We start from the raw sequence: 25,257 nt of genomic DNA, 5'->3' as shown, positions 1-25,257 counted from the left end.
TTTCATTTGCCAGGCGTTGCACCAGTCGCTAATGTGTTGAAGGTCGCCTTGAAGCATAAGGTGGTCCTCAAAGCTGGTAATTAGTCGGTATATTATACAGTCATCGGCGAAAATGCGCGTGCAGGAGGAGATTTTATTAGGCAGGTCGTTTATGTAAATTAGAAAAAGCAATGGTCCTAATACACTGCCCTGTGGTACACAGGAATTCACATAGGTGAGGGGTGAAGCAAAATTGTTCACAACTGTAAATTGCTGACGATTAGTTAAGAAGTTACGGATCCAAGATAGCGTTAAAGAGTCTAATTTGGGAGAAGATAATTTGGAAATTAAGCGGCAGTGGGCTACACGGTCGAAGGCCTTGGAAAAGTCGAGAAAGATGCAATCTGTTTGAAGGTTTTGGTCCATGTGGGAATGTACGTCAGCCGTAAACTCTAGTAACTGTGTCTCGCATGATAAACCTTTCCTGAAGCCATGCTGGTTAGTGAAGAAAAAATTATTTGATTCAAGGTGTTCGTATATGTGAGACGCTATAATATGCTCGACCATTTTGCAGCATATGCTCGTTAATGAAATTGGACGGTAGTTTTCTGGGAAATTCTTGCTCCCGCTTTTGTACACAGGTACCACTTTAGCAATTTTTCAATTGGAGGGGAGCTGGCCTAATGACAATGACTGGCGGAAAATATGGTACAAAATTTTACTAGATACCGAAATTGTATTTTTTAAAACTTTAGAGTTAATATTATCGACGCCTGAAGAGCTAGATAATTTAACACTATTGATGAGACATGCGATACCATCTTCAGTATTATCGATGGGCTCCATATACTGGCAGTCGAGATCAGCGACTTCAGGAAGAGTGAAAGATCTTCGTTTGTGAACATGGACGAAAAAAACGTGTTAAAGATTGCAGGAGATTCGCTATCAGCAAGCGGAACTTGATTGTAACCATCTGACGAGATATGGTATGAACCGCGATCAGGTGATATTGCCTGCCAAAATTTTGTGGGTTGGACTTAAGAAGGGAGGGTAGATCATGAGAATAATATTTATCTTAGTTTCACTTACAGCTGAGCAGTAAGCTTTCAAAAAAAGTTATATTTGTCCCAAGCCGTGGGTGAACGGATACGCTTCGTATTTGTGTACAACCTTTTCTTCTTATTTCTAAGTTTATCGGCATATACAACTATATGCCATGTAAAAAAATATGCCAAACACGAGAATAGTAATCAGTCACTACTGCCGAAGCATATAATTGTGCTAGGCATTTCGAACTTTCTGTGCACGACACCATTAAAACGGTCTTCATTCCTCCAAATACGAAAACTCTGCCGTTTATGGTCGACCCAAGGAAAACATAATTTTTAAGCGTTTCTTACATCGCTTCTACATATAGGCCGTAAGCGAGGGTTTAACAATTTTTATTCACAGCGAAGCTGTTTAAGCCAGCGGTGATTTGTCGTTCGTATCAAGAAACCACCATGAAACAACAATTAACTTTGTTGCCGAGGCGGGATTCGAGCCCGCGTACCCCCGGTCCCTAAGCGAGCGTCGTAACCACTAGGGTATGCAGCCACACTTGCAGAACATACATTTATGCGACCCATATGATTGCGTTCGAGCGTCGTCGTGCACAGCTGGCGCGTCCGTACGCTCGTGCTCTGTGAGGTGAAGAGGTTTTGCGCGCTATGAAAGCGAGAGAGACAGACGCATTCACGGAGCGGGTCTCCAGGAACGCGGTGTCGGTGTTACAAGCTGCGCTGTGGAACACGCAGTAACGGCCGTAAGTCGGAGACGCGCGAAAACAAATTATCATCATCATGAGTAATAAGATGAAAGGTTCGCTCGCACTTCCGGAAAATGCTGGGCTACGATCGCCCAGCTTCGCTATTTCAAACGCTGCGCGGCCGAGTGCAAGATTAAGCGTTCCCCCCCCCCCCCCCCCCCTTTATGGGATACAGACGGTTTCAAGTTTTTCCACCCATTGCGCTTATTAACCCCACCCTGCCTAAAAAAAAGTCGCAGTTTCGCCCGAAAGGCGAAGCATCAATTGCAATGGCAAATTAGTGGACAGCTATACAAATTAAAGATATTAGTGTTATCGGCCATAGAAACTTGTAAACATAGGCACACTAACTAAATTAACAAGCATGGTGTCACGCGCGAACAAGCCAACATGTCACCCCATGATCGCGGAAACTCGCTGTCAAAACGCTGGAGTGAGTCAGCGCGGCAGCATCAGCGAGTGAATAGGTGACCCGTAAAAGAGCTAGGGATTCTGGGATGCGCCGTCTGCTCGCTGTTTCCGGTTCGAGGAAGAGCAGCCACCGCCACAGCTTCGCCGTTGAAGCCTATATTGATGCGCTTGCAGTCCGGCTTTGTGACACACGAAGATTACCCGGTTGCAGGCGCCTAGCAACACCATGATCGGCTGTTCGGCCGTTGGCTGCTCAAAGTCAAGCGTTAAAGGCAAACTTATCTAACTACGGCCTTGCAGCGTCCGTGGCTGGGTCAGCTGTGCACAAGCATCAGACATGGCTGCCACTTCCAAAACTGAACTATCAGTGAACAAAAGAAGGTCACAGTTTCGCCTAAGGGCGAAGCAATGAATGCGATAGCAACACAGCATGTCATACGAAGTAAGGTGAGTGGCTTTGGTAGCAACAACACGCAGAACTGTTGTCGACGCCATCGGCGTTTTTTCCGCGTTAGCTCAAAATGCGTGCGGCGTTGGTGACTGTTGCTGGAGCCTCTGATATAATAGGCACTTGGTGCCGCAGCTAAACGTCGCCTCCCTTCCCTCCCCCTCCCCCACGGCCTTCTCGCGCGTCCGAAGAAGGCGCGTTTGCTCTACATATATGGTGATGTAAAGGAGAAAAGAGACGCCTACTTCTGCAGCCCTTAAGCGAGCACGGCGCAGAACGCGCGTTTGTTCTCCGCCGTGCGTTCACTCCCCGTGAAAGGACGCGCCCTCGCGCCCTTTCACTCGCACATACAGCGTTCGCGACGATTTCATCTCCAAATGACGTCATACGGAACCTCACGGCGACGGCGACGGCGACGGCGGACGGCGACGGCGACGCCGACGGCGACGGCGACGCCCGACGGCAGAAATCTGCTTTTGAGTGTCCATATAATTGCTATCGCAATAAAAGAAAATGAACGTACAGTGGAACTTATCAGACGGCGATGAGCTGTGTAAGGGCCGACACGGAATGATTCACCAAGATATTTATTTCTTTAAGATTAAAAAAAATTATGGGGTTTACGTGCCAAAAACACGATGTGATTATGAGGCACATCGTAGTGGGGGACTCAGGAAATTTTGACCGTCTTTAACGTGCACCTAAATCTAAGTACACGGGTGTTTTCGCATTTGGCCCCCATTGAAATGCAGCCGCCGTGGCCGGGATTCGATCCCGATTTCTCTAACATTGACTCAAGCAATAATAACTATTTCAGTACACGCATGCACATATAGAGGTTTTATGAAACATGGTTTTACGGCGCAAATTTGTACGGGACACAGCGAGATACATACATAATACTCGTAACCAACTAGCCCACCTTTGTTCCTTGAATACAGATAGAGATAATGCGCAGCCGTAGTATGTCGGCGATACGGCCATTTCCCCATCTTGCTGACCAAGAAGCGAGAGCTTCCAACTACGTATCATTTCAAATGAACCTCGAGTTTTGACCAGAAATGCCGTTGACAGCGAGCAGTTTTCAAACATTTTCAGCACTTCATTTTCTAATTAGGCTAGCTGCGCCATTACTGACGATACCGGTTGCAGCGACGATCACAGCGAATTTTTTGCGCAACCCCCCCCCCCCCCCCCACTTACCCACCCTTTGTTATATCGCCGCTTCGCGCTGACGTAATTCAAGAATCCGGTGCTACTATACCAATTTCATTCCTGGGCGCTGCCGTTTGGTAATTTACAGTAGAGCACTGCACGGGCTCGGGCTTACCCGAAAGCCCGGGCCGGGTAGAGGAGTTTTTTCACGGGCTCGGCCCGGGCTCGGGCACGGCGTGTGCTTGTTGACCCGGACACGGGCCGGGCTCGGGTTTTTTGACGCAGGCGCGGGCCGGGCTCGGGCTTTCTGCGAGTTATTCTCGGGCTTCTCAACTCTGAAAAACATGTATTTTTCGGTCTCGAGCCGGGTTCGGGCCGGTTTCGAGTCGGGCTCGGGCCGGGCTCGGGCTTAAGGTAAAGGGGTGGCGGGCCGGGCCGGGCGGGTAACGTAGATTTTTTTCCGGGCCCGGGCCGGGCCCGGGTCTCGCCATAAAAGTTTTGATCGTGCTCGGGTGGGCCACACAATGTAAAAACGGGCGCGGTCCGGGCCCGTGCAGTGCTCTAATTTACAGTGAATCATGTCTGCATAAGAAAAAACGTGTGGCGGTGTTTGTTAAGGCTTTGACACTCTTTGAGGTTTTGGGCGAGAATGTGGCGGCCGCATTCTGAAGCAACACATGCGCAACAAATGAAGCAACAAATGCACGACAAATGAAGCAACAAATGCGGCGGCCGCATTTTAGATGAAGGCGAAAATGCTCGAGGCCCGTTTACTTCGATTTAGGTGCACGTTAAAGACCCGAAGTGGTCAAAATTTTCGGTATACATTTCCACCGCTTCCCTTCAGGTGCCGGTTGGGCCGCGCTCGCGCTTAGTCTACGCGCGAAACGTCTCTTGTTTGCGATTGCGCCCATACGGAAGGCTGCGAGTTACTGTTGTGTTGTTGAATCCCAAACCAGTAATTACGGAAGGTTGGTAGTTGCTGTTGTGTTGGGGAATCCCAAACCAGCAACGTACGCATGAAGGGGCTGATGCCAGCAGTGAAATGCCACTGACTCGCAACAGAATGCACGAAACAGACAGCCGACAAGCATGGATTACTGCTGTGTGCAGTACAGCGTAAGTAAACTCTTGTTGCAGGCGCTGACAGTTCTCGTCGGAGTTCACGCGTCCTGATAAATTGATTATGTGCACTATGCACTGAACAAGACCGGAGTTCATTTCTCCATCACTAGTACACCAATCAGTCGAGATTCTGTGAGGTACAAGGCCTCTTCCTGTTTGCACCGGCGTAAGGGAAGCAGAAATGAGTTGCACGCACTACTTGAAATGCGTACACACGCCATATCTATGCTGTGCGGTGAAATACTCTGTACCATTCTGAATCTGTTGACGTAAAGGAAAATGACGGCTGCACGCTCGCACACAGCGGAAGACACAATGGCCCATGCACTTGCCGCAGGAAATGCAACCCTCTCGTATGAGGGAGCAGGGCGACGAAAGCTTCGAAAAAAAAAGCCTTACGCGTTTGTCGCGTATTTAAGTTTTCTAGCGCAAAGACCCAGCGAACAAGCTATTGCTATGGGAGTAGGTATAGCCTGGTCACACGTGCATTTTCACGTGTATAGCCGTCGTTGACTTGTGAAACGCACTTCGCCCCGACGAGGACGACGCCATCTACGCTTAACGGCGCATTAACAATTAATGATGTCTTCCCCGATCGGGCGGGTTGTCTCAATGTCTCAATGATGCGTTTCTGAAGACTGGTCCATTCAGTGGCGCGATGAGAGACCGTTGCTCCAAACGCCCACTGTACCTGTCATACTTACTGCATTTTACTGAGCTTACTTTACTTTTTACGTAATTTCTTCAGAACCACACGCACACGCGAGGGGGGGGGGGGGGGGTCCCATATCTTGGATATACACGTATAGAGTCTGCTTAAACTACCGATATTTAGATATTATCGATCACAGCACGTAGAGAAAAGCAGACGCTTGCCCCCTCCCCCAGTCGGGCCGGTTACCCCCCCCCCCCCCCCCGAAAAAACATTTCTGGCTACGCCCCTGCACGTCAACGCGATCCTAGCCGCAAAAACACATGGCGTATGCGGCCTCTCTCCTCCCTACCCTCCGCCCAGAGCCCTTCCAGCTCGCCGGGACCGCGCAGCCGCAGTAAAGCGCGGCCCTTCAACCTCCCTACCCTCCCCCGGAAGCGTGGTGCACGTCTGGAATACTGCGCGCTTTCTTCCCGCCCTTGCGTGCGCGAGCCGCGATTGCGATTGCGATTGCCCGCTCACCGTCGCGCGCTTTAACTCGTACATACAGCGCACGGCGCGTGGCGACGATTTTATCGCCCGTGGACTTCATACGGAACCCACAGCGACGACGACAATGACGACGGCGACGACGACGGCAGAAATGCGCCTGGAGTGTAAATACGATTGCTATTGCGATAAAATATAGATTTCTTGAGTGCTCTATCTTTTTATGTAACTGTGAAAACTGACATATCAAATTTTCGACGGGTTCTAGTCGCAATAACTGCTTCATTGTTGCAGAAAATGAAAATGAAAAAAAAAATAAACGAAGAATAACGGAATAAATGAAGCCCACTTGATTCACAAGATATCAAAGAATGCCTTTAGGACCTGTGCTAGCGTAAGGTTACTAGCAACGTTTTCGGGTAAACTGCATGTGTCATTGCTCTGGGTTTAGTGTAAGAGCGCCATTCTGACATGTATCCAATAGAGGAAAGCGTCACTGCTGTCTGTGCTATTTATGATGATGATGCGAACCTTTGTCATGGCTCGCACCCACTAAGGGGGATAGGCCAAGATTCCGGCGGCAGTGTGTAGCTAAAGAAAATTTTTATTTGAAAACGAGAAACGCAAAGAAACATAAAAAAAACAACGAATGGAGATGTCGCAATAGCACCCGGCTTCTTTAGCTTCAGCGCAGACGCAGCAGGCGTTCGTAGAAAAAAAATGAAAACAGTCTGCTGCGACATAACAAATTTCACAACTGTTTATGTTCGTCCGATAAGATTGAATATTTTTATTTGCTTTCGTTTGCGTTTGTAGAGTTTTTTAGATGTTTTGCCCCTGCTTCAAGCTTCAACAATATTGCTGCCTCTATTGTCGAAGTACTTCCTGAAGGCCATCTCCCACAAAAAAAAAAAAAAAAATGAAATTCTGGGGTTTTACGTGCCAAAACCACGATCTGATTATGAGGCACGCCGTAGTGGGGGACTCCGGAAATTTAGACCACCTGGGGTTCTTTAACGTGCACCTAATCTAAGTACACGAGTGTTTCGCATTTCGCCCCCATCGAAATGCGGCCGCCGTGGCCGGGATCATCTCCCACTAGAACTTACAATTAAATTAAAATATAACGTAGAAGGAGCTCATGAACAATTATTTGTAAAGAATGATGATACATTTTCAATTTACCATAGTATTCTGTGTATATTTTTTTAGGTGCAACTGGGCGACTAAAAAGGGCGCTGAACCTGGCGCTTTCGGGTGCAATATCATTGAGGAAGAAGAAGATCAATTTCCCGTGTGTGAGTATAAATCGCTTGCCTTTGTTTTGCAGTGCTTTTATAACTTTCTGAGCCCGCATTATGATAAATGCTCTTGAAATCAGGTTAAATGAGTATGCGTTATCCGTACAAGAATTCAAGAGGCGAAAAACAAAGCTGACACACTCAATTTTACGCAATTTGAGTGCGATGCTCCCAGCTATGCTATGACGGCACGTACCGTACTCACGGATTGAAATAGTACACTCGGAGCGCGTGGCCGCTGGTACATGCAGCGCCGCCCGTGAGTGATCATGTGACCAAGGTGTTGCATTGTGGTATAGCGCGAGGGGGAGTGCATATACGGTGCAGAATTGCTCCTTCGGTCGCCAACGAGCCGTCCTGTAGCTCATCACACTGCCAGCGTGGCGTGACGTGCCAGCAAGGCACGTCTTGTGTTCGCCATATATAACTACCTGTGGCTCGGCTTGTGCTGACGCCAGTACGACCAACAATGTCGGGAGTTATGATTTCGAGGCTGAAATAAAGAAGGCGTTTTCTTGTCGGCCGCTCCACAGGTGTTCGGTGTTTTCACAACGTAAACTTTCCGTTCTTTTGTCCAGATGTTATCATGTCTACGAACGCACATAAGGCGCAATCTCGTAGCTGAATCCTTTGTCTTACTTGCACAGCATGCGTGCCGCATCGCCAAAACGCGTGTAACGGGAGCGTCGTGTGCTCGCGCAGGCGCGCAAGCAGACGACGCTGCAATATGGGCGGTGCGCACCGCCGAGCCATTTCGGTCGGCATACGCAGGCGCGCTTTAAGCGCGCAAGCCTTGCAGTGTGGCAAGCCTGGCAGTGTGGTGAACTACAGGCCGGCTAGTTGGCGATCGGAAGGAGCAATTCTGCTCCGTAGATGTTCTCTCCCTCGAGCTATACCACAATGCAACACCTTGGTACCATGAGCGCCCACGGGCTGCGCTGCATGTTTCCCAGCGGCCACGCACTCCGAGTGTCCTATTTCAATCCGTGAGTAATGTACAAGGAAAATGGACGACAGGGCATGGAAGCACTTGGTTTTCTTTTAAAGCGAAGCTTTGTACCTCTACCAGCCAAGGGTTCGGTCGTGTCCGTCGTTGTAATCAAAAAACGATCCCGACGAAGCGCTAACAATTGCAGGTATAGCAGTATAGCTTACTTGAATTCAGGCATTCAGCGTACAACTAAGCACTCGTTTTCGCAAGAAAAACCACAAAAACAAGCTTCAAAGTGATGAGCCGACATGATGGATAAGGGCTGCGGGCAAACAACGGAAACAGGCTCGGCGCGGTCCGTAAGATTAGATTGCAGCTGTTGCAAAGCTTATGCAGCTGCTTGAAAGAGGGTTGACGTCATTCGAAACCCTTCCAGCCTAGTAACTGCTTCTGTTCATTTTCTAGACTACCCCACTATGGGTAGACCACGGAAAGTAAACACGGCAGAAGAAGAGCGTGAATATAAGGCTCGGCGGAAGAAACAAAATCGTCTCGCTCAACAGCGTCGTAGGCAAAACCCAGCAGCTCTCGCACAAGATGCCGAACGTATGCGTCATGCCAGGCAGCAGGACCCAGCTTATGCCACTAGAGAAACTGAACGTGTGCGTCAGGCCAGGCAGCGGGACCCAACATACGTCGTCAGAGACGCCGAACGCAAGAGGAGCGCACGCCGCAAGGACGACGAGAGGCGCGAAGCGGAGAACGCTGCGAAACGGCGCAAGTACCACACTGATCATTTGGCCAAGTTCAAGGGAGCTAATTCTAAATTTAAGAAGAAATTTCTCGACGTAGAGTTTGGATTCACTTGCTCCGTGTGCGATCGACTGTTGTTTCAACACGATCTAACGTGCATCGCAAACGTTAGGAATGCAGCGAAGAAGAAAATTGCACTCGGCGTGTGATCGAGTAACTTCTCGGGAGCGGACGTTGCGAACTTTAAAGTGTGTGGTGCCTGCAAAGACTCGTTACTCGAAGATAAAGTGCATCAACTCTCCAAGACTAACGGATACGTATATCCTCCGATCCCCGCACATCTGTCTCCGCTAAACATAGTAGTGGAACGTCTGGTGGCACCTAGGATTCCGTTTATGTCAATCCGACGTCTCTCTTACGGAGGCTGACAGTTTGGGATAAAGGGCCAAGTCATCAACGTCCCCATTGACCTACAAAATATCAAGTGCGCCGCAGTCACCGTGAGGGTGGCGTAAAAAGCTTCGCTTTCCAACCACCTTCACAGGGTGGATTGGCGGGCAATTTTTTTCAATAGCGTTCGGTTGTCACTTCAGGTAGTTTTGTAACTAATATTCTTACATAGAACCACAGCGCTGCTTTTTTAATGTTGGACGCTGTGTCGGTAACCGGAGGAAACTTCTCATATGTCGTCTGACATACAAGCAATGTCAAAAGCTTGTGCCAAGCGGCTCTGGTGAAAACGGTTATTTTCAGCTCCGATATAATTTGCAGCCCGTAAAACGGAAGTTGAGTCTGTTGGTCGCGTAACATTAATAGACGGAGCAAAGCTGAAATCCAGGCTGCCGGCCAAGTATTCTGAATTCTATCGGTTTTTTCCCAGGTAGCGTTTCCCGTACATTTTGGTCCCTCATATTTTCTCGTTGGGCGCCGCAGTCGAAAACAACAAAGAATACTATTCATTTCTCTTCTGGACGAAGTGGATGGTCATCTTTAGCCACGTTTATATAATTCTAGCAGGATGTCGGCCTCTGGGCACTTATGGAAATGAGGATCGTTGCCCAGGGACATGTGACTACCGTCAAAGGTATTCGCCCATAAGAATATGCTTTAACAGTGCCAAAAGAGGCGTGGAAGGGAACCGGAGTTACCTAAACAGTGTGACACACGACAAAGGATATAAGCGGCACGAAGTATACGGTGTCCTTCGTCGCCCTGTTTAACGATCTGCTTTACAGACTTGAACAGACTTGAACAGATGTCAACAAGATCTACCAACCAGGGGGCCCAATCGACCGCGTTGTTGAGAATGGTACAAGCTCCAAGACTTGTTTCTCCCAAGACTATTGTAGCATAACAAGTCGCCTTGTCAAGGTCTGTCACCAGATGCCCTATTTAAAATAGCGCTTTTTGCAGTGGCTATTCCTCCTTTGTCGGCCACGTACCCGGTAGTGTGAATTTAACACCCAGATCTCGGTGAATTAAATCTACAAGGCTTAAATTCAGGGTAAAAATTAAAACTGATCCACGTTTGCACTTTACGGAAATGTTCAGATGTTTCTGTGCCAGAATAGTCGGTAAGTATGCAGGACACTACAGTCGTAGCTATCGGCGCACCATGCAATGCTTGCTGAATGTGCAATACAGTCACAAGAGCAATGCAGAGGGCCCATTGCTGCCTTGCCTTGTCTTTTGGTGCAAACTGTGCTCCCGCTTCGCCATGCAGGTCTCGGTGCCATGGATGCCTCTGGTGAACCGGGAGCAGCGTCGTCGTCGGCGTTGACAGTCGAGCTTGACTCGATGGGTGGGAGCTGCGAGTCGATCAGTTTCGACTCCACGATGAAGGTCAGGCTGCTCCCGGGCTCTTCACGACGAGACGGTGGCGACGCGGACTGTGTCGAAGATGACCTGCGTGACCGGAACCGGAAGCGGGCTCGCACTCCCTGGTCGATGTCGCACCAGCGCATGCTCGTCGCTGTCTTCGTGGTCGGCTTCCTGTTCACCGTGGTCGTGGGCACCGCCTACTTCCTGGATACCGATCACAGCGACGTCGCCCCCTACCGGCCAATGATCCAAGCCGCTTCTGCGTCTGTTCGAAGCGACACTGGCAACGTCACTTCTATGATGCACTAACAGTTGTTTCGTGAGACGCTTGCCTCTATTTTACGTGTGTTCTGATTCAATTCCCGCATAAAAATAAAATAAACCACTGGATGAGGTATTTATTTGAATCTACCTAAACTAATACATTAGTGTTCATTTCTTTATCGAGGAAGTAATTTTCTGCACTAAATTAATCAGAGATTGAACCCAAGAGAAGCATCGGGGTAATTCACTTTCGAAGCTAATGTTTGATGTGTTATAGGGTTAACGTTTCACAAGGACTAAACGGCAAAGGAGAATAATTGAAGGACTCTCGAGGGAGTTTAAGCTGCTTGATGGCTTTAAAGAAGAGCTGACTTGAAGAACACGTGCGTTTTTTCTTCCAGCTTTCATTTTAATGTAGCCTCCACAACTCGTTAATAAATCAACGGCTTTACCGCATTTACCTCTCACTGTTGCGAACTGCTACTGCGAATAGGTTTTTATGTCTGTGCAACGATGAAATTGGAATGCAAATATGGTATACGATGACAGACCATCAAAAATGTTTTATGCTCAGTGTAAAGTAGAGACCGCTAGGGTATTATGACCATGACAGAGCACAACTGTTGCAGTGCCAACAAGTTTTCATTGTTACCGAGTGGTGGTAATTATGAGGCACGTGCAATTATATAGTATAAACTGAGTTTAGTTTTTTACTATGTTCCTTTTTAAACGTATAAAAGAAACGTATCATCATACGCTAAAGCACTGGTCCAAGTTGTCTACTTGCTATAGCCAATACGTATGTTCTATTGGTCGTGATGCCGTCATGGTCGCTCGTGGTTGCCCATTATGATGAACCAGTGGCCCGAGCTGTCTACCTGCTTGGGCCACTAGATGCGTCGTGGTCGTTTCATTGTCGTCATTACAGCTTCGTGACATCTTGCTGTCTTCACGCTCTGCTCATCACACCTTCTATCCGGACACAGTGGCACAAGTTGTCTAATAGCTTCGGCTACTAGTTATGAGCTCGTCGTCGTGATGCTTTCGTGATATTTGCATCACCGTCATTCCAGTTTTGTCATCCGGAAATTTTCACGCTTGGTCGTCATGCATTCGTTGTCATACCGCAATAGTTACGTCGTCGTAGTCGTTCAATGGCCGTCATTCGAGCTTCGTGATCGGCCTCTGGTCATGCCTCCGCGATAACTCCTTCTATCGGACCCAGTGATCCAAGTAGTAGCTTGGGCTACTACATATGTGTTCGCGGTCGGGATACTATCGTGATAGTTGTGTCGTCGTCAATCCATCTTTCTCATCGGACTCTCGTCATGCCATCGTCATCAGGCAATCGTCGTCGCACAGTTAACGTCGTCACTGTACCGTTTGTTAGTGTCATCCCTTCTATAACGTCATCGCTTTGTCGTCATACTGCCTTCCTCGTTCCATCGACGTCAGTCTTTCTTCTTCAATGTATTGTAATCAAACTGTGGTCATTCAATCCTGATTATGCCACTCTTGTCTTGCAGTCACAGTGAGACAGTCGGTATTGTGGCTCCATTGTCAGACCATCGTCGTAATGCCGTCGTGGTCATGCCATCATCGTCCCTGTAGCTTCGTCATCGGACTCTCGTCATGCCGCCGGCGTCACAACACCGTCGTTATACAGGTTTTGTGATACAGTCATCGTCACGCCATTGTCACCAAACACTCGTCGTCCTTTTAGTCGTCCTCAAGGCGTTATCATCCTATCACCGTAACGTATTCGTTGTCATGCCGTGGTCGGGGTGGTGTCACGTACGTTTCATCGTCATCATTGTAACTTCGACACACGACTCTCGTCACACCGTCATGGTCATAACCGTTGTCTGCATTTCATCGTCGTCACGTTGTCGCTTCACTGTTGTCATCACTTGAGTATCGGCTACCCAATGTCACGCTCTCTTCATCATACCACCTTCGTCGATCCACCGACGTCATTCCTTGTTCGTCCTTCTATCGTAATCTTGTTGTCGCCGTTCTCATGTCACCGTCGTCATTGCATATTCATCCCAGATATGCTATCATGCTTTAGTTGTCATACCGTCGTCTTGATGCTGTCTTGGTCGTGCCCAACGTTACTAGACTAGCTTCAGTTGTCAAACTCTCCGCCCGTGCGCTTACCGCCGCAGTCGCCACTCCTTTGGCAGCCGCCAGATGGCGGCGCCGCTCCACTGCGCTCCACTGCAGACGGCTCGCCGCAGCCTTGAGCTAGTGCGGACTGGCAGCTTGCGCGTGTTTCACGCTCGCTGGCGTTCTCCCTAGTCCGAATTAGTGATGCCATGCGAAAGCAGTATCCACCTACAGTAGTAAGATATATCGGGCTAGTTGGTTCATACTGAAAGAAGGGTAAACTGCACGATAGGCAGAAACGCATACGGCAAAGGACAGAAGCTGCGTTTCTAAGTGCCGTGTGTTTCTTCGTGTCGTCTTAACCTTTCACGCAGTTTACTTTTCCCCTACAGCAGCTTGGGAGTTTTCTGGCTACTTTTACTTGCTTAATTAACACTTTGGTTTGGGGCAGTTAAACGCCAGCTAGCGAGACCAAATTTATTATCCACAAAAATAATAGCACAACTTTCTTGTAAACCAGTGAATGCTTTATTAAACAAAACGAAGTAAAAAACTTAGGTTAGCTTCCACTGGAGGCGCAATGCTAAAGAAACAGCGGAGCTGATGGGCACCTAGGTAGTCCTGGCTTTTTGGCTAGGCTAAGCACTGCCAAGTAATCCCCAGCATTTCTCGGAATTTATTGATTATTGATCGATTAATTATTAGCTATTAATTGCCAATCGATTGGCTGTCGCAAGGTATTGAACACGTATTTGGGCTAGGCTAAGCACTACCAAGTCATCCCAGCATTTCCAAAATAATTATTGATTGATATTCGATTAATTATTGATTGGATATCGATTGACTATCGCAAGGTATTGGCCACGTATTTGGGCTAGGTTAAGCACTACCAAGTAATCCCCAGCATTTCCCGGAACTTATTATTTGTCGATTATCGATTAGCTAATGATTGGCTATCGCAAGGTATTGGCCACGTATTTGGGCAAAGCTATAAGCACTACAAAGTCATCCCCATCATTTTCCGGAATTTATTGATTATTGATCAATTATCGATGAGCTATGGATTGACTATCATTTGCCTATCGATGACTAACTAAACTTAAGTAGTCCCAACCATGCTTAGCTATAGATACCAGGCTCAGCGTCCCTAGTTCACAGTGGTATATATGTGCCATTGCGCTTGGACCCTTTCTGCAGTGCCGCCAGGATCGGCCCACATTTTTGATTCAGCAGACACATTACGCCCGGCTTAAACAGTTCCGCTGTTAAAACAACTGTATGCCCCAGATTTATAGCTAAGACCTAAGGTGTCAGAAGGGACATAAGGCAAATGATTTGCCCCCACGTTGAAACTAACTCCACCTACAGCAACTTGGCACGTTTCCTCGCTGACTTTACATCAAGACTGGATCCCCTCCGCTGCTATAGGAACCTTGCGTAAAAATGCATTTTTATGCAGGGTTCCTGCAAAGTATGCATGCATGCATGCGCGTGACTAAATAAAATTTAATGATGTGTGCACTCAGTTCCTGAAAGTGCAAGGGACACCCTACACAACTCAGCGTATTCTCTGACAGCTCTTCGAAGATGGCCCAGAACAGACATCTCTCTTCGTTTGCGTTTTTTTTTCCCGGCTAGTTCGGCAGCTACAAGGGAAGATTCGGGAACACTTTCGGCACCGCACACTCGGCGAGTGTCCACTTGCCTCGTGGCACCTCAACCGTCTATCCGTTGATAATATGCACATAACACCTTAAGATGTTCTGCTCATGAATGTGTAACTCACACACCTTGGATTTCGCAGAGAATTCCCCGTCGGCACGAGGAATCGATCTGTTCAACGCTGAGCGAAGCGTCGCATTGCTGAGAGCCCAGAAGTGGCGCGCCGAACAGTCGACATTGTTCGATAGCCGCTTGTGCAGCCAGGAACGCAGCACGTCGGCATCGTTTACTATAATACCCTTAACAAACGCGACGAAGGCTACAGTTTCGCGCCTGACATGCTTCCTGAAATCCGCCGTCAACAACCAACCACAGAATTCACCGACGCTGCACCGCATGTTTCGTCCGACCAGTCCGCGTAGCCGGCTAGTGGGGAAGTGAACCTGGGAGCGACTGCAGCGCCATGAAGGCGCGGGCGGGTGGCTGTTTCGCGCAATGCCGCCGAGTTTGACAACTGAAGCTAGTCTAGTAACGTTGGTCATGGCATCGTCGCCATTCCCGCTTCCGGCACGCCATCACCATCATACAGTGGTCTTCATCTCATTGTCATCACGTAATCCTCGTCCCGATGTCGTCGTTATAGCATCGTCATAATTTATATAACGATATCTCATTGTCGTCACACCACCGTCGTTATACACCGATCAATATCATTCCTTTTTTCGTCATTACAAGGTCATTGCGTCAGCGTCGTACAGTGCAGTTGCCGCCATGCACCGCCGTGGTTGCTCAGTGGCTATGGTGTTGGGCTGCTGAGCAAGAGGTCGCGGGATCGAATCCCGGCCACGGCGGCCGTATTTCGATGGGGGCGAAATGCGAAAACACCCGTGCACTTAGATTTAGGTGCACGTTAAAGAACCCCAGGTGGCCCAAGTTTCCGGAGTCCCCCACTACGGCGTGCCTCATAATCAAATGGTGGTTTTGGCACGTAAAACCCCTTAATTTAGTTTTTTTTGCTGCCTCTATGCTCATGGCCGATCTTTTTAAGCTAGTGCCATAACAAAGTGGGACAATATCGGTGTATGCGGCATATAGACGATGCAACGCATGTATCATAATTACCACTAAACGTGTTCAATAAACGTGACTTCAAGGATATAATCTGTTGCTACATTGCTAGAGTGCTATTTGCACTAGCATCGACAGTGATCGTGAGATGAGTTCTGCCGTAATTAGTTTACGGGTACCGTTACCAGACTAAACATCGCAAGACTTACCACATAAAATATCGGCTAGCTATCGCATCACTGCTCCTTATTATGGACGAAACGGCACATTTCTTTTATGTGGCTAACTAGCTAATTAGCCAAGTTCAATTACGCAACTATAACGCGTTGGGTTTATGGCACAGGCTTCATTGCCAAAGTTTTTGAACGTTTTCGGGAAACCCCAATGAAGTTATTTACATGACGTTGTCGTTTACGCGGTTTTTCGAAGCCGTGCAGAATTCCACGAAAGAAACAAAAAATAACATTGTTGCCCGCTTGCACGTCTGGTTGCACAACAATACTTGCACAGTGCAAACGCATGTTTGCAAATTTGCATTGTGCCTAATTGTCCATTGTAAAGACCATAAATTGATCCCGGCGTCAAGGCATCAACACTGTGAAGGTAAAAATAGGCTGCCCTCTAACTTACCAAGTGATAGACGGGCTGTGAAACCGGATAGAAACACTCGTCGGATTGTATTGTGACGTCCAGTGGAAACGCGGCTGAGCGCGCGAGAAAAAAATTCGTCAGCCCTTCCACTCCCTGAAGATGGATGATAAGCGAAGCTTGTCCCTTTATATACCTAACCGTCCCCTTTTTCATAAACTTTGCTTAATAGAATGTACCTTTGTTCTTCATCCTGCCTTAGAATCTCTTCATTCATTCATACTTGTGTCGCTGTTCGTCGCAGTGGCTCACACTGATGAGGGACAAGTTGCTGTTGAACCACATAGGCTTGTGTTCAGTTCGATGTCGCGAGTTTGCTCGGTGGCGTGGTTAGCAGCATCCGCCCGCCATTGCCGCTTGCGATTCTTCGAAATTAAATTGCTTAAAAAATAAATGTGTCCATCACGTAAGACAGTGAACGGATCACATTCATATCCCCGTAAACGCGGCCTTCCCAGTACGACGACAGAAGAGAAGTGAAATTCCACGCTGGGATGATTAGCGGCAACGCAGCCAGCTGTGGGAGCAGATGACGACGACGAACGCGGAGCAGCTTGCACATTAACTGTAGTTTCACAGACAGTATCTAATCAGGTGCCCAATTCTCGGCCAATCCCACAAAGTGAGTACGTGCCATGTTTTAAGGACATCATCAGTGGCACGAGCGCAAACCGAGGGGTGCCAACAAGCCAGCTGCCGAAAAAGACGACGACGCTAGAGCCAATGCTGATGATGATAGTTGTGGTGGCGTACATGGACGCCACCGAAATCTGTGGCTCATAAGAAGCTTCGCTTGAAAACGGAGAGCAAACTTCAGTGATACCTTCGGCTACGAACTCATTTACTGCGACACCAACATTGTCCCACAGTGGAGAGCAGAATTTAGTTTATGCTTGCCGGCTTTTTACTCAAATAACCTGAGTTGTTTTTCTTTCCTTGTATCTCCTTTGTTTTTACGCTACTTCCGTTCAGTACGACACACTAATTCATATTTAGGGGGGAATTTGAACTACGTACACGGATAAACATTAGTACTCTGACACGCCCCACGTTTAAGTACATTAGATTTATTTAGTTCAAAGGCGTAAGTGGAACTTTCTTTTCGTAGCGAATTGGCCGATGGCTTGTGGTTTTTCTGTTTTTGTTCGAGTCTGTTCAACATTTGGATATTTCATTACATTTGTTACAGGCAATCATGCCGCAACGTGCTGATCTTCGTTTCATTTGTTTATTGTCAAGGTTAGGTTGGTTTGTGGTCAGTGTAATGTTCTTAAAACTTGTGTAAAACAGTCAAATTTCCTGTTTTTACCTTCAGTACAATCTTAAAACTTTGCACCCTTTGGGGCTTATCTTGCCGCACATCAATAATTGTCATCTGCCTTGCTTGCATTTCCTTTCTTGGAAACCCTACGCTCGCTACTTTCTTGTCGAGAATTCTCTGTCACGCTGATAACGCGCATGCTTTTCGTGACCGCAAAGTACCGGGGCACAGCGTTAAAGAACGAAAATGCGGCCAGATAACCAATGGTGGTTATTGTTCTAGGACAAGAAAAACTCCAAAGGGTGCGAACTTTTTCAAGAGTGTCGGACAACGCCGAAGCACCTACCTACCCGGCGTTCCGGTTAAGTGGAATGTGAGATGACGGTCACACTTGAGGTCATCTTAGACTGTTTCTTAAATTCTGTGTAAATCAATAATTATGCCGCAGGTCTATAAGACAGTTGCTAGGATAAAGACTTCCTGCTTTCCCGACTCGATTACTCCTTTTAAAGGTCGCCCCTATGGATTAGTCAGCTGTGCTGCCAAAACTTCTCCAACTGATGTCTTGAGCGAAATGATGCATTGCCTACGAGATTGAGACTTTTATCATTTGCATGGCTGCTATATCGCCCATTTGACGGTTGTAAGTGCTGCGAGCTGTCATGTAAACTACCTGATGTTACCACTGTGACGTTTTTACATTGGCATTGACGTTGTTGATGTTTTCGACGTTACTTTCCACCACCCATCGGACTCTCAGCGAATTTTTCATATGGGTACGAGATATTGCTTACGTTGTGCCATCATCATTGTTATGTACGCCTTCTTCGTGCCGCCGACGTATTTTCACGACCATGACAACGAATAATTATGGCGAAGCTGTGAATGCGAATGAAAGTGCTCGAAAACGTTATACAGGTGTATTTCTGAAAATATTAAAAAAAACGAAATACCGCACAAAGTTTATGTTTTCAGACAATGCGGCAAATAATAAGGGAAACACGCATGGAAATATTCAAGCCTGTGTGTAACTTATGGGTTCAATGAAAATTGTTAAACCTTATTTTTCAGCCCATTTAGAGGCGTAATTGACACGCTTCAAATGTTTTTCTACTTGCATGAGAGTGCTAGAAATGTCAGTGGTTTCATATTTTTACGAAATTGGAACGCCTAATTGTGTGACGTGTCCGAAAAGTTCGAAGGGTGGAGGGTAACTATGTATGCTTTGAATAGCACCGACCAATCATTGACATAAAGATCCACGAGTAATTACACCGGTGGTTTTCGCACGTATGTATTTAACGTGTACTTCTCTTCCCCCAATTTTGAGGCAGTATAAAAAACATGCAGTTGTTTTTCCTCGGCATCCTCGGCGAACTATGCGAGACACGGTGTTCTTATTTCGTTGATGTAAGACGCACGTTGTGAGTGACAAACGTTAAATTTATAATCTGGGTAGTTTAGTTTTCAGCTTTTGGAGACAGCATTCTAGCGTATCACGCTGTCGTTATCTGTAATGTTTACTGCAGTCCTAAAACAACGGTACCGTACAATTTTAAGTTCAGCAAGAATAGGGGATAATTATGTGTGGAACAAGTTTCATACCTCTCGCTTGAATGTACGCGATGCAATTATTTATTGAGTTCTAGTCATTTCGGCATTTTCGGGAGTATTATAAGAATTGTACTTGGTTTCTAAAATATTCTGGGGGAGCTAATAAAGCACCGTTGTTGATATTTGATTAAATTAAGGGGCAGGTTATGAGTCAAGTGTATGCAGAGTTCGAAGTCGGGGGGAATATAGTTATTACAATCAGTGAGGAACGCAAGTCCTACGGAGAATTACCAGTGTGTTTTATACGGGGCGGAAAATTTAGTAAGGTGCCCTGGTGTCACTACAAATATCACCAAGATCAAGTTAACGCGAACTAGCGGGAGCTATATCGCAAATTTGTGTGCGAATATGCATGCGGACAGACTAGAATGTTTGTGAAAATTCATTTAGCAAGTGCTTGAACGTTTCATGCTGTACTTTTCTGCTACGCTTCCCAAAGTCGCGACAAAACTCTGCGTTACACGAAGCTTGTATTTTGTAGAATTGGGGGGAATTTTCACTCAATGTGTCCTGAAGTTTTCAGGTTCCAGGCTAAACTAGATGCGTTTAAAATCATTATTGAACCTTCGCCGTTTTGTATTTCCGTGCATGATTCGAGTATTATACGTGGTTTCTCAGATGTTCTCGAAGAACTATAAAAGCCCAAACCTTTTCAGCGCTCGATTTGTCCGATCACGTACGTTTAGCGGCGGAGGTCCAAACATGTCTGTTCGCAAAGAACAACCATGCTTATGTTCACTGGCAGCAGACATGGTTCTGAAAACCAGCTGCAAGGGAAACACTTATATTTCCACGATTCGCTAGGGATTGTTTACTCATGCTTGTCTTTTCTTCTTTATCGAAAGCGAGCACCAGAACTCAGAGCAGCACGTCGGAGAGACCCACACATCAGCGGCTCCACTGCGCACAGTTGCAACATCGCTGGCTTCCATTTGCTTGGCCTGTTATCCGATAGGCAAAGAATATACAGGAAAATGTGACACGTCTCAGTGGACACTGAATTCGGTATGTAGTAACGTCTGAGGCGTTCGTGCCACTAACCACGCGGGAAGCCGTGGCCAGGGTTGGATCGATAACGTCGCGGAAATGGCGCGAACAGCAGCAGCACCAAAAGTACGGCGACAAGCGTAGTAACGCACAGGTATCCAAAGACAGTCACCAAGGCAGTCTTCCGGGCACTGACCTTGATAGGTTGCTCTATTTCTTCGTTAACTCGCTGAGATAACACGACTGGAGTACTCGAGCTACGGTTGGCTACCGCCATGGTGGACGAACGCAAGGGAGTCCTGCTCGAAGACGACGCGAACATTTCTGTGAGAGAGCTGAGCAACGTTTGCTCGCTGTTCTTGCAGTTTTCCTCACCGAGTGGCACAAACCCACTGTGATGATTGGGCAAGAAGCCGTGTGGTGATTGAAAACATAAATTGAGCATGTGCTATAGACATATCAGTGCGATTAGAATTCTTCAATTCTTCAATCATATTTCGGTCAGCCGGTGTCAGTAAACACAGACATGTGGGCATATTCAGTGTTTTCCCCAACGTTGTTGAGTTCACAGCAGTTTTCCTGAACAAAATTCAATTTCAGAGTTACTGTGCCGAGTCGTATGTTTCAGCACGTTCCAATTCACAGCATCACAGCGCATGGTACCCCTTCAACATAAAACCTTGTTCGCTGTCAAAAGCAAACGATCACTTAGTTTTCTTTCAAATAGCAAATTACTCTTTTCTTTTCTAGCAGGGAGAATCAGAAAGTATTTGTCCCTATTTTTACTAGGCAAAATAGGGTACGTACATACAGGTAATAACAAATATACGTACTATTCTACATACCTGACATTACTTTTCTGCATAGTTCCCACACCCATTCAGGCATTTGTCCCATCACAGCGCTAAATTGCAGATGCCCCTGTGGTATAATTCATCCGGCTGACTCTGGAACCACATCTCAGTGCCATGCAGGTCTTCACGGCCTTTTGCCAGCTCAAAACACCATCACCTCACACTTTTCAAAGCGAGACATTTCCCCACACCTGAGCTCCATTTCCTTGTGGATTTCGATGGGCGTTCGTCCCACAACTGCTCCATAGAAAACGAATCACACTTCGTTGCTCGTACGCCGTGGACGTGTGAAGCACAACCGCCATCTTCAACAACTGGTAGCAGCGCCATGGCGCGGAGCTGCGGCCGGTCCAATAAAGGTCCACCGCTGGGACTGGATACGTTGACTTCGCATTTACAGCCATAATCTGCCTCAAAAATTGGGGCAAGGAATTTATGATTCGCCCTCGTATGCTTTTTTCACATCATTTATCTTTATAAAATTATTTTCCCATTTTCAGGAATCATCCCGTTTTTCTTTAATCCCCCGCATTGGGTCTGGCAGTTTCACAATAGACTAAGCAATAAATTATTTCATTCCTTATAAGTATAATGAACTTCGCGGATGGTTTCCATTCATAACAAGTGTGTCGAGAGAAAACACACAACTTAGCGGAATACCTGTTTGCTGAAAAATGTCCGCTTCTACTGGGAAAATTTTCATGGTTACGTTTCATGGAGATGTTTTCATGGTTACAGTCATAACATTAGTGGCCTTGCGCAACATCATGTATGTTCTCGTGGTGGTGATGCATTGTGGTCGTTTCATTGTCATCATTCCAGCATCGTGATATCTTACTCTCATCATCCCGTCGTCTTCATGGCTTCTATCCCGACCCAGAGGCCCAAGTTGTCTTATAACTTAGGCCACTAGGTATGAGGTCGTGACGTGGCGTCGCGTGGCGTCGATGCTCGTGACGTGCCGTTGCAGCTAACAGGAAATTGAGTGCCGTTTCAGTCCTACAGATGACAGACGCCGGCGTTTTCGCCCAATAGTCCATTTGACGCTTTCGCATCGATAACGTTATCTCATTGTCGTCATGCCGTCGTCGTTATGCGCCTTTGTCGTCCGATCGGTACTATTCCTTCGTCTTCATTGAATGCTGATTGCGTCGGCATCATGCCTCTATCATCATGGGCGACCTTGGCAATCGAGTGCCATTGCAAAGTGGGACGATATCGGAGTATGTGGCATTAGGTGAATCAACGTGTCACAATTATCACTAAACGTGTTAAATAACGTAATTTCAGGAATATATACTGTCGCTGCATTGCTAGATTCTTATTCGCTCTACCATCGACAGTCATCCTGAGATGATCGAGTTTTGCCGTAATTTCTAATTACGCTTTTCAGGGACGTCCACAAGCTACGATTCGCAAACAGAGCAAGACTTAACTGTGACATTTGAGATTATTGTCATATCCCGGTGTTGGGAGAAATGTGGCAAGATCAGATCCGGCCAGCAAGTGCACATCCTTCGGAAACTATCGTCTGAATTGAACACAGCTTGCCCGAGGTAGCCAGAGACAACCATATATATTTGTGTTTAAATGTTTTTGATTTAAATGAAACATAACTTCTACTTATAAAGAAAACACTCAGAGCCCTTCCACTATGTGAAGATGGAAGACCAGCGAAGTTGTACGTGTTGATACCTATATTGAGTTAGGTATGGTTAATTGCTATGTTGAGTGAACAATGACCCATACATATAACGTCGTTGTTATCTTTCTTTCTTTCCTTCCTTTTTTCTTTCTTGTCCCTGGCTCATACCCGCATATCCAATGTGGGTATGTGCCACATGCGATTTTATTATCGTTAATCGTGAGGTAACTGACGGGCATGTGATGTTATTGATGTCATGACCTATCAGTCATGTTATTCATACATTCGTACCATTCTATGCCATATTTGGTACATACGAAGTCAACGAGCGACGTGTCAGAATTGCTGCACACGCCGGTCGGTCGCCATTACCGGGTCGACACAGACGCCATCTCCTGTAACCTATCCCTTAAGTGCTTCTCTGTAAAATTACAGCGCAACACTAAAGCCCCAACTACTGCAACGCGTCGAAACGCACGAGCAGGGGTCCAATAAGGTCACTTAGCGGCATCTAAAAAAAAGTTGTCGCAGTTTCACCTGAAAGGCGAAGCATCAATTGCGATAGCAAATTTGTAGAGAGCTATGCGGAGTAATGATAGTAGCTTTATCAGCTGTATAAACTTGGACATGCAGCAGCACCGGCAACACGCAGAACTGTTGTCGACGCCCTCGGCGTTTTGCCCGCGTTCGCACAAAATTCGTGCGGCGTTGGTGACTGTTGCCGGAGCCTCTGATATAAATAGGCACTTGGTGCCGCAGCTAAACGTCGCCTCCCTTCCCTCCCCCTCCCCCCCACGGCCTTTCGTGCGTCAGAAGAAGGCGCGTTTGCTCTACATATATGGTGTTGGTAAAGGAGGAAAGAGACGCCTACTTCTGCAGCCCTTAAGGGAGCACAGCACAGAACGCGCGTTTGTTCTCCGCCGTGCGTTCACTCCCCGTGAAAGCGCGCGTCCCTCGTGCCCTTTCACTCGCACATACAGCGTTCGGCGGCGCGCGGCGACGATTTCATCTCCATTGACGTCATACGGAACCTCACGGCGACGGCGACGGCGACGGCAACGGCGACGGCGACGGCGACGCCGACGGCAGAAATCTGCTTTTGAGTGTCCATATAATTGCTATCGCAATAAAATAAAGGTCTAAATCAGCATAGTATGATGCTTTAGAGGTGAAAACACGCTTTTTTTAAAAACTAAAAGCGGTAACTATAGCGACCGCTAGCTTTTTTCACTGCTTTAACATTGATTGAATGTCTTGTGACATCTATGCTATAGTTCGCTCTTAAAATGCTGCAGTTCGGAAGTCTTTAGAAGCAGGCGACATGAGAAAAAGAGTCAACTCACCGCAGTAATGAGAGCAGGCTTTGTAAGCCGGGGTCGCAAGCACGTTTCTATAGCGACGTATGGCGGCTGAGAAAATTTCAGTATTTTCCACACGATGAGAAGGAACTTTTTCAATTCTTGTTCATTTTCATCAATCATACTTCCAAACCTTAGTTCGCTTTCAAATGCGACGTGAAAAACAAAGGCACATTGAGCAAAAGGCATTTAGGTTAGGCACATACAGCTGCAACTGATTTTAGTCGATCATGCTCTCCATAAAACTAAAGATTGAACATTCGAGCACAACTGGCAATGCATTTCAAGAAACATTTTAATAAAAAGCAACAATGAGCTAGGGAAACGTAGTTATGCTTAATTTCCAACACAATAAAGACGGAAATTTTGACAGGAATGACATTCTACATGAACTTGTAACACGTGAACTCTCACTGTTGGGCATAGATGGGTTTGCAGCTGGAAATCAAGAGCTGCGTAAGTACATTTGCAACAGGCACAGTACATTTGTGTTCATTGAACAAAGTCACACTTCCTCTCTTTAAAGTTGAAAATGTGAAATATGAAGATCTACACACAGATATCGTAATTAAGAGTGCAATTCAGGTTGCCGGTAGCACGTGCACTTGCAGCTCGCATGCAGCACTTCTGAGATCCAGGTTACTGTCTGTCGACAAATAGCTGACAAAATTATGAATTTTCAATTTATGGGCAGCGGCATGTTATAAGCGGATACGCGACAAGACCAATCAGTGTACCCGCCGGCAGCGGAAAAACGTCAGCGACGGGCAGCGGAGAACAACCTGACTTGTGCAATTTACAGAAAATTCACCGCCGGCCCAAGTGCGGATTGCCGGGATGCTTGCAATTTGCTCCTACCATAATTTCCGTTAACGCGTAACAATGCAGCCATCGGTACGCATGTGAAAATTACGC

The sequence above is a fragment of the Dermacentor silvarum genome, chromosome 10 (assembly GCF_013339745.2).
Source record: "Dermacentor silvarum isolate Dsil-2018 chromosome 10, BIME_Dsil_1.4, whole genome shotgun sequence".
Taxonomy (NCBI): Eukaryota; Metazoa; Arthropoda; class Arachnida; order Ixodida; family Ixodidae; genus Dermacentor; species Dermacentor silvarum.
The sequence above is the reverse complement of the archived record's forward strand: the minus strand, read 5'-3'. Positions refer to the sequence as shown.